This window comes from Sinocyclocheilus grahami, unplaced genomic scaffold, assembly GCF_001515645.1.
Source record: "Sinocyclocheilus grahami isolate Dianchi unplaced genomic scaffold, SAMN03320097.WGS_v1.1 scaffold23.1, whole genome shotgun sequence".
Taxonomy (NCBI): Eukaryota; Metazoa; Chordata; class Actinopteri; order Cypriniformes; family Cyprinidae; genus Sinocyclocheilus; species Sinocyclocheilus grahami.
In genome coordinates, this window is record NW_015505202.1 from 3,091,665 (window position 1) to 3,100,716 (window position 9,052).

The 9,052-nt window shown below is 37.4% G+C and overlaps 1 long non-coding RNA gene across 1 annotated transcript in view; it reads right to left on the minus strand.

Annotated features, from left to right (window-relative positions):
- Nucleotides 1–2,216: 2,216 nt before the first annotated feature.
- Nucleotides 2,217–9,052, minus strand: part of LOC107561171 (uncharacterized) — a 7,877-nt gene continuing 1,041 nt past the window's right edge. Inside the window, exons 2-3 of the long non-coding RNA XR_001605815.1 lie at nt 2,817–2,822; nt 2,217–2,226 (exon numbers count right to left, since the gene is read on the minus strand). This is a non-coding gene — a long non-coding RNA (uncharacterized lncRNA). The remainder of the gene's footprint in view (nt 2,227–2,816; nt 2,823–9,052) is intronic.

The following is a 9,052-nucleotide window of genomic DNA, read 5'->3' on the forward strand; positions in this document are numbered from 1 at the left end:
GGAGCCAAATGCGAAAAAGCTCTACCTCCTTTAGTGGACTTTGCTATCCTAGGTACTACCAAAAGTCCAGCGTTTTGTGACCTTAGGGAGCGTGATGGATTGTAGCGTGGTAGAAGACTAGTTAGGTACGCAGGAGCTAACCCATTAAGGGCCTTATAGGCAAGTAATAATATTTTGTAACTGATACGGAACTTAACAGGTAGCCAGTGCAGAGACTGTAAAATTGGGGTAATATGATCATATTTTCTTGACCTGGTAAGGACTCTAGCCGCTGCATTTTGGACTATCTGTAGCTTGTTTATTGAAGATGCAGGACAACCAGCTAGCAGTGCATTACAGTAGTCCAGTCTAGAGGTCATGAATGCATGAACTAGCTTTTCTGCATCAGAAACAGGTATCATGTTTCGTAACTTGGCAATGTTTCTAAGATGGAAGAATGCCGTTTTTGTAACATGGGAAATATGATTTTCAAAAGACAAGTTGCTATCTAATATAACACCCAGATTTTTGACTGTAGAGGAAGTAACCGTGCATCCGTCTATTTGCAAATTGTAATCCACGAGATTCGTTGTACTGTCTTTTGGTCCAATAAGTAATATCTCTGTCTTATCCGAATTTAATAGGAGAAACTTATTGGTCGTCCAATCTTTTAAATTTTTAACACAGTCTGTTAGCTTAGATAATTTAGAAGTTTCATCTGGTCTTGTTGAGATATATAGTTGAGTATCATCGGCATAACAGTGGTAACTAATCCCGTATTTTCTAATAATATTACCAAGTGGCAACATGTATAACGAAAATAGCAGAGGACCTAGGACAGATCCTTGTGGCACTCCATGTTTTACTGGTGATAATTGAGATGACTCCCCATTTAAATGAACAATGTGGTAGCGATCGGACAGGTAGGATCTAAACCATCTTAAAGCCTGCCCTTGGATACCTGTATAGTTTTGTAATCGATCTATGAGTATGTCATGATCTATAGTATCGAATGCAGCACTAAGATCAAGTAAAACTAGCAATGAGACACAGCCTTGGTCTGACGCAAGAAGCAAGTCATTTGTAATTTTAACAAGTGCAGTTTCTGTGCTATGGTGGGGCCTGAAACCTGACTGAAATTCTTCATAGAGATCATTTTTTTGCAGGAAGGAGCACAATTGAGCAGACACAACTTTTTATTTCTTTGTACGTTTTTTTTTTTTTTTAAATATAGTTTCTTATTTTTAGTTTGAATTATTATAGTACATCAAGTTAACCTAAATGAAAAAATTTTTTAGTTTATTTTACTATGTTATTATTTTAAGTAAGAAAAATACTTGTTTTTATTTTTAGTTAACTACAATTACCATATCTAGGACTCCAATATATAATTTTTAGCCAGAAGGGTTCCTAATGCCCCATTTCTGACAAATAAATAAATACATACAAGTTCTCTGTTTAAACGCACTCAGAACCTGTTCATTCAGCTTCAAAATAAATCTTCTCATTTAATATTCATAACACACTATACTTATAATGTCCCCATATCCAAGTTCCTCTCCAGCTCTTTGCTTAGAAATTGCATATAATGCAAATGTTTGTGAAGCGGTCGCTCTGATAGTAATTGCATTTACTGTATTTCTCTTTTGATTAATGGGACACACACCTAAAAGGGGTGGGGTCTCCTTTCCAGCACAATGCATTATAAACAAGCCCTCCAAATATGAATCATATCAAATCAAAGCCAGTCCTGCAGACGGAGATTTAAAACTGTCTGAAGCGCCAGACTCTGGGGAAGGAAGATGGAGAGACCTTTGAAGGTGGCTAAAATTACAGGTTGAAAGATACCTTCTAAAATTATACTGCTCTTTCATTTCATGCTCATGTTTAATTCTACTGTTCTAGATAACAAATGTCTTTTCTTCCAGTCCCACCTGCAGATAAATGGAGTCTCAGAAGGTGGTCCACAGCTTTTCATAATGTTGGGCTGCTCTTTTTCCAACACCTATTTCTGTCAGTCCCTCCCCGCTTCCATGTTTGTGACTCATTCAATAAAACTTCTGCGGCACTGCACATCTGAACAAACAATAGAGCTCGGCATTGATGAATAGTGTCTGGCAACAGCAATTTGTGATAATCCGTTGGACTGAATTTTGTCTGTTTTGATTGATTTTTCTACTCTGTATGTTGAAAACTTGATTTTCTCCTCATCACAATCTAATGGAGGCCCTCTGGGCCATAACCTTGCTGTCAGTTCCATGAGAAACGTGGGTTTATGAATAAAGTTTCATGTAATTCTAAAATGTGGCTGAATCACACTGTGTTGTAACGTATAAAAGGCGAGGGAGGCAGACGCACCTCTCCACCAGCCTAGACCGCTTCGCCACAAATGGACACATCAATCCTCATTTTACAAGTCACTTCACCTCTCAAAGATTATGGAAATCTTAGGCAATTTCACACAAAGAAAAACACCTTGCTCGGGAGCACTCAGTGTGGGACACGGTAATGGCCTCTGTGTCCTTGTAGCTTTCATTAAATGAGTGCAAATGCGAAACGTATGAATAGCAAAATGTTACCTGAAAGTGGAGCTTTTCACTTTCTTATTTTTCTTAAAAGTCCAGTCAAAAACTGAACTGAGGTAATTAAAAGTTTGGTGAGAAGCTTGGCTCATACTTGAGGAAACATTAAGAAATTATACTTTAAATTCAAAGCTCACAATGCAAGAGTGCTAAATAGGAAACGACTGTCAATTTACACATGCTCTAGAGTATTTTGGATACTATAAAATACTTTTATATGTGTGAATTTCATTGCATTACATAATATCAGTCAACTCAAAGCTAATTTCTCAGACTCATTTTTACAATTACTTTAACCCAGCTGACCTCAACGGGATTTTCAGAGGATGCATTAGATCCATGTAAATCATCTTTATGCAAAATGCTTGCTTGAAAGGTGTGTTTATGCATTAATTAAAGATATATGTCATTTGGGTTGATATTTTGTTAAATTATATACAGGTGCATCTCAATAAATTAGAATGTCGTGGAAAAGTTAATTTATTTCAGTAATTCAACTCAAATTGTGAAACTCGTGTATTAAATCAATTCAATGCACACAGACTGAAGTAGCTTAAGTCTTTGGTTCTTTTAATTGTGATGATTTTGGCTCACATTTAACAAAAACCCACCAATTCACTATCTCAACAAATTAGAATATGGTGACATGCCAATCAGCTAATCAACTCAAAACACCTGCAAAGGTGTATCAAAAGTTTCCTGAGCCTTCAAAATTTTCTCTCAGTTTGGTTCACTAGGCTACACAATCAAGGGGAAGACTGCTGATCTGACAGTTGTCCAGAAGACAATCATTGACACCCTTCACAAGGAGGGTAAGCCACAAACATTCATTGCCAAAGAAGCTGGCTGTTCACAGAGTGCTGTATCCAAGCATGTTAACAGAAAGTTGAGTGGAAGGAAAAAGTGTGGAAGAAAAAGATGCACAACCAACCGAGAGAACCGCAGCCTTATGAGGATTGTCAAGCAAAATCAATTCAAGAATTTGAGTGAAAAATTGAGGCAGTAATTAAAGCAAAAGGAGCCCCTACCAAGTATTGAGTACATGTACAGTAAATGAACATACTTTCCAGAAGGCCAACAATTCACTAAAAATGTTTTTTTTATTGGTCTTATGAAGTATTCTAATTTGTTGAGATGAATTGGTGGGTTTTGTTAAATGTGAGCCAAAATCATCACAATTAAAAGAACCAAAGACTTAAACTACTTCAGTCTGTGTGCATTGAATTTATTTAATACACGAGGTTCACAATTTGAGTTGAATTACTGAAATAAATGAATTTTTCCACGACATTCTAATTTATTGAGATGCACCTGTATAAAAAGTTTCCAAACACTTTTTGGGGCCATTGAAGCTACAACAAGGTGATAAAAGAGCCCAATCACACATCTGTGCCATGAAGCATCCCAACATGAGATGTAAGAGGCTGCAGTGGAAGAAAAAAAAGGTCCAATAAATGAACAAGCCTGCATTGGGGAGCACTTTTGTGATGCATGAGTGCATCCTGCACTTAGTAGACACTTTAAGACCCCCTCTAGCTCCCCAGCAGCCACAACACTTTAGCTAATAGACAAAAGAGGCATGGTCAGCGTTACCGAGGCCATAATAGCAAAGCTATGACAAATGATAAATGTCAGGTCACTGCACAAAACAGGAGAAGCCTTCTCACTTGGGCATCTGACACGCTTAGTGAGATCATATTTCAGTGCTATGAGGTATTGCCTGTGGTTCAGGAGTGATGGAGAAAGTCACTGCCATGTTTCTCTTTATGGGACGTGACAGACAGCTAGTGGACACAGGTCGAGCCCTTTGGAACAGAATTCAAAACATCATAAGGATTATCTGCTAATAATTGCAATAAGGGGCTGTCGTTAAACAAATCATATTTGGCAGAGCTCAGTAAAAGATGTTACATGCACTTACATGTACTGATCAACAAAGAATTAAAAGATAAATAAAAACAGAATATGAAGACCCATGACATTTATCTGAGTTATCAATAATGTCCATGACTGAAAACCATATATATATATATATATATATATATGTGTGTGTGTGTGTGTGTGTGTGTGTGTGTGTATGAGAAGTTGATATATCAATAGCAGATAATCCTTATGTTTTATATTCCGTATTTATTGATAACATTAATAATTCATATTACAGTACAAATGTTTGCATATGCCTGGATAGTGAATGAGATCCAGGATTTGTTATTTATGTGCTTTTCAGTGCATTTCTGGCATCATCCATTAACATGAACAATTCATTAGGCAAACATTAAGTATATTATGAGAGCTTGAGAAATATGGAAGGGGCAATGAATTGCTGGGAAATATGAATTAACTGCAACACTGCAACCATACATAATGCATATTAACATTTCACATGTACAAGTATGGTTAAGCCCCACATTAATTAATTTTTCTGTGGAGAGGGAAAGAGAAAGGCATTCTGGGAGATACATACAAGGAAAATGAACAGGAACATTTATCAAAGCACAGAGGGTTGCTTAAAGAATCCTTGGAGAACATTTAATTGTGGTAAAGCTTCAAATGCATTCTAACGTTTTAATTCATCATTTCATAAAGTCTGAAAAAATGGAATGGATTTTTGCAATATTAAAAAAAATGTGTATAATGACGTGTAGCCAACCAGTTTTATTATTACATCTATTCTCCATAAGTAGCTATGTTAAAAAGGTTGAGCATTAGCTATAACTTGCTAATCAGTCAAATATAACGTGCTAAAATGAAAAATTTATAAAATGCATTAATTGCAAATGCAGCAAAACACAAAGGAAAATATTTTATTTTCAGAGGGTGAAATGAGACTAGAGATGATAAACATTTAAAGACGTGAAACATTTTTTTTCTGTGGAAGTGTTGGATTTGTTACCTCAAATGGGAGGTTGTACATTAATTTTCTCTTTTAATAAATATGGCATTATCTCTGCATAAAAAAATAAGCAAGCACATCTATTCATTTTGGGTAGTCAGACCAGGTGGTCATAAATGGCTGAACTGTTGGGCTGCGTTTATCATGCTGGGACAGATTTGATGGGCTGACAGGATGCTCCCTAGCCGTGACAGACACGGGTCTGCAGGGAGATCGACATTAACCGCTCTGCTTGGATGGCCTCACATTAGCTCTGACACCACTAAGCATCTCACTGACAGCCCAGACGACGGCCGGCACCAAGCCCCCAAATCAGACACTCCGAGCAAATCACCTTACAACCAGTTAACCACCATTACCCACAAACCCTTCAGACAAAGCTGCCATTCCGGCTAGCCCTGAGCCCCTCGCTGCTCAAATTGCACCCTGATTACTCTCCATCTGCCCTCAGCGACAAAACAGCCCTTCCGTTAGTGGGTAGCAGAGGAAATGAAATGAGCGTGGAGACAAAACAATGGTAATCAATTTGAATGAAGACTTTGCTCCAGACTATTTGTTCTGACACTTCCATTGGTGCGTCTCAGGTCCTTATGTCTGAACTGAAAGCATTTTGTGGAGTTACTCCGTGAAAGAGAAAGATGTTGAAGGTGACCCTGGGTGGAATGTGTTATTAGTGCCACATATCAGGCAGAGAAGAGGACGCCATAGGACAGATAGACAGGGAACAGCTGTCACATGAAAAACACAATTCTATCAATCACAAAAACCCCAAAACTCCTTTCAAACGATCTGTCCTTAATGCCCCAAAGGGTACAAGGTCACCCGTCCACAACTCCTGAACCTGGTCTCACACTCAAATGGCATACTGCATCTTGATCCGGCAAATCTGATTGCCTGACTTTACTGACTTTAAGTAGTGGTTAGTGATGTGCAAAACTACATATTTTCACAATTGACTAGTTTGTGGGTTGTAAATGATTAAATTAACTATTTAGGTTTATTTAGACATTTAGGATTTGCTTACATAAAAACAGATAAAACAGATGGTCCGAGCCCAGAAAAAAAAATTCAGCAGTTTTGACTTTTTTTCAAAAAAAGCTTTTATAAAAACTTGACATGCTGCCTTTAAAAACTCAGTGATTGTGGCGGGACACACAGAAAATACTGTGAGCTGCAAAAGTTTTGAGCAGTGTAGAGTAGCGCTTGTTGTTTGTCATTTCTCCGATCACAAATGCAGACATGGTTTTATGTTTACGCGGTAAAAAGACAGTATAAGTCATTATAATCCGTATTTATGTCCCATTGGATGCAACAAATGCCTGGTTTATAATGGGTTTTATTGGTTTTGTCTCATCGCTCCGCCCGGGACACGGCATCACAGTATGGTAAGGAACGTAACATTTCCGTCACACACTTGAGGTATTCGGCCAATCACAACACATTGGATGGCTGGCCAATCAGAGCACACCTTGCTTTTCAGACCGATTAGCTTTGTAAAAATCGACACGTTTCAGAAGGCGGAGCATAGAGGAGAAACAATAATGTACAGTATGTGGAAAATAATGTGTTTTGAACCTTAAACCGCATAAACACATTTCATTACACCAAATACACCAAATAATGTTCTTTTTAGCAACATCATATGACCCCTTTAACAAAAATGTAGATAAACTAGTCAGAAATACGTTAGAAATAAGTTACCAATTTGATTTGAAAAAAAAAGTACTTTTGTTGATTAACTAAATCACTGATTTTGCCAAAGTTTTTCAGGTTAGTGCCATCAATTCTATGAAAGACATGTGAACTATATAGAGAAGTGAACTATATCCATGAACAGAACAATGTTAACGAAAAGGGTTTTGGATTTCAAACTATACACATTTTCAGCTGCCTTTACAGAGTTTTCTGTGTTGATCACCGCACCATTATTTAAGACAAAAAGTTTCTAGCTAAAGGTCTGGCTACATGAGACTAGAATGAACCAGCGTGAACCCGCTGGTTTCTCATGCATAAAAAGACAAGCAAAGTGAACTACACTCTCCACCGAACCGCAAACTGACTGATATAAAAAAAAGTGCCTATCATCTGAAGGGATGTCAAAGAATAATTGATGGGCCTGTCTTTGATAAAAATCTATCTCGTATGGTTATGTTATTAAGATAAAAAAGAGAAAACTCAGCTCCAAACAATAACTCTCGAGCTGTAACATCAGCTGGTGTGTGCAAAAAGCAAATGCAGTACTCTTTAAGGCACAACACTTTCATAAATGAAATGGTCATGGTGAGTACAGATTGGGAAATGAGTGCATTAGAGTTAGCCATTTACTGTCGGTTATCTGTCATCTGTCATCTCACCTACAAACCCTCCACCGACTAAACTAGAGTCATTTACTCTGCCTGTTATGCAGAAATAATTTCACTCAAACATGATGGCAGTTATGCAAATAACTACAAATAGAAACAGCCATGCTAACATAAGACAGGCATGACTGAATTATGCAAACAAGACTTTAGAAAACAATTGCGGAATTGATTACAACTGAGTGATGCAGCTATATCAGTGGACTAAAAGATGTCTTTTTAGTAGGGGTGGGAATCATTAGTCACCTCACGATCCGATTCCGATTCTGGGAAGCACGATCCGATTCCAGAATGATTCTTGATCTACTTTTTCCCCCTTTAATTCATTAATTAATTTACCGACTTGAGAATCTTAAAATCCTTACATTTACATATCCTTACATAAGTAATTAAGTACTTTTTAAAATAATTACAAATTGAAAAAAATTATTAAAACAGTTGTAGCCTATAAGATTTTTAAACTAATATAACTTCAAAACATACAAGCAAGTAGCAAATAATAAAGAGGAGCATAGAAACATATAACAAACAACAAACAAAGAGTGCTTTCAGTATTTAAGATTATCTGAACGTTTTCCATTCAAGAACTGTGAGTGATTTTTCTTCATCCCTACTGTTGTTTTTTTACTATGACATCATAGACAGCGGGAGATCTATTAAGATGCATTCACACACGGATCTCTTTTGAAATATAAGATGTAATGTGGTTTGTCCTGTCCGTTTAATAAGACATAACTGTGTTTACATTAACTTTGCGTCATAAAACCATTTTGAGACACAAGTGCATTAAACCACTTAAACAGAGTCACGCATTCCAAACCACATAAATGATGACTTCGTAGAGCATTCGTAAGGAAAATACAGACAGGGCAGGCGAGACCGCACACTTCAAGTGTAACATCAAATAAAGCGCGCGTCTCTCACAGCGCACCCGGTGCAATGAAGCCCACGAATGTCCTTGTAATTCGCTTTATGACAGATTATTTTACGGAAGGTTCGAGTGGTGTATGTGTGTGAGGAATTGGAAGCAAGTTTCTAAAGCAAACTCAGCGTTGAGTAGAACAAAGAAGAACAAAACAAAACAAAGCTGCTGTGGATTTTCCTAGCATGGCTTACAACTACTGTTGAGCTTGGATGTCGTGTGCAGCTAGTGTGTCATGTACCTTAAATTAGTGTCAGGTGTTCTACCTATTGTGAGGATGGCTGCATGTTTCTTCATGGTGGGCATATGTAACTTT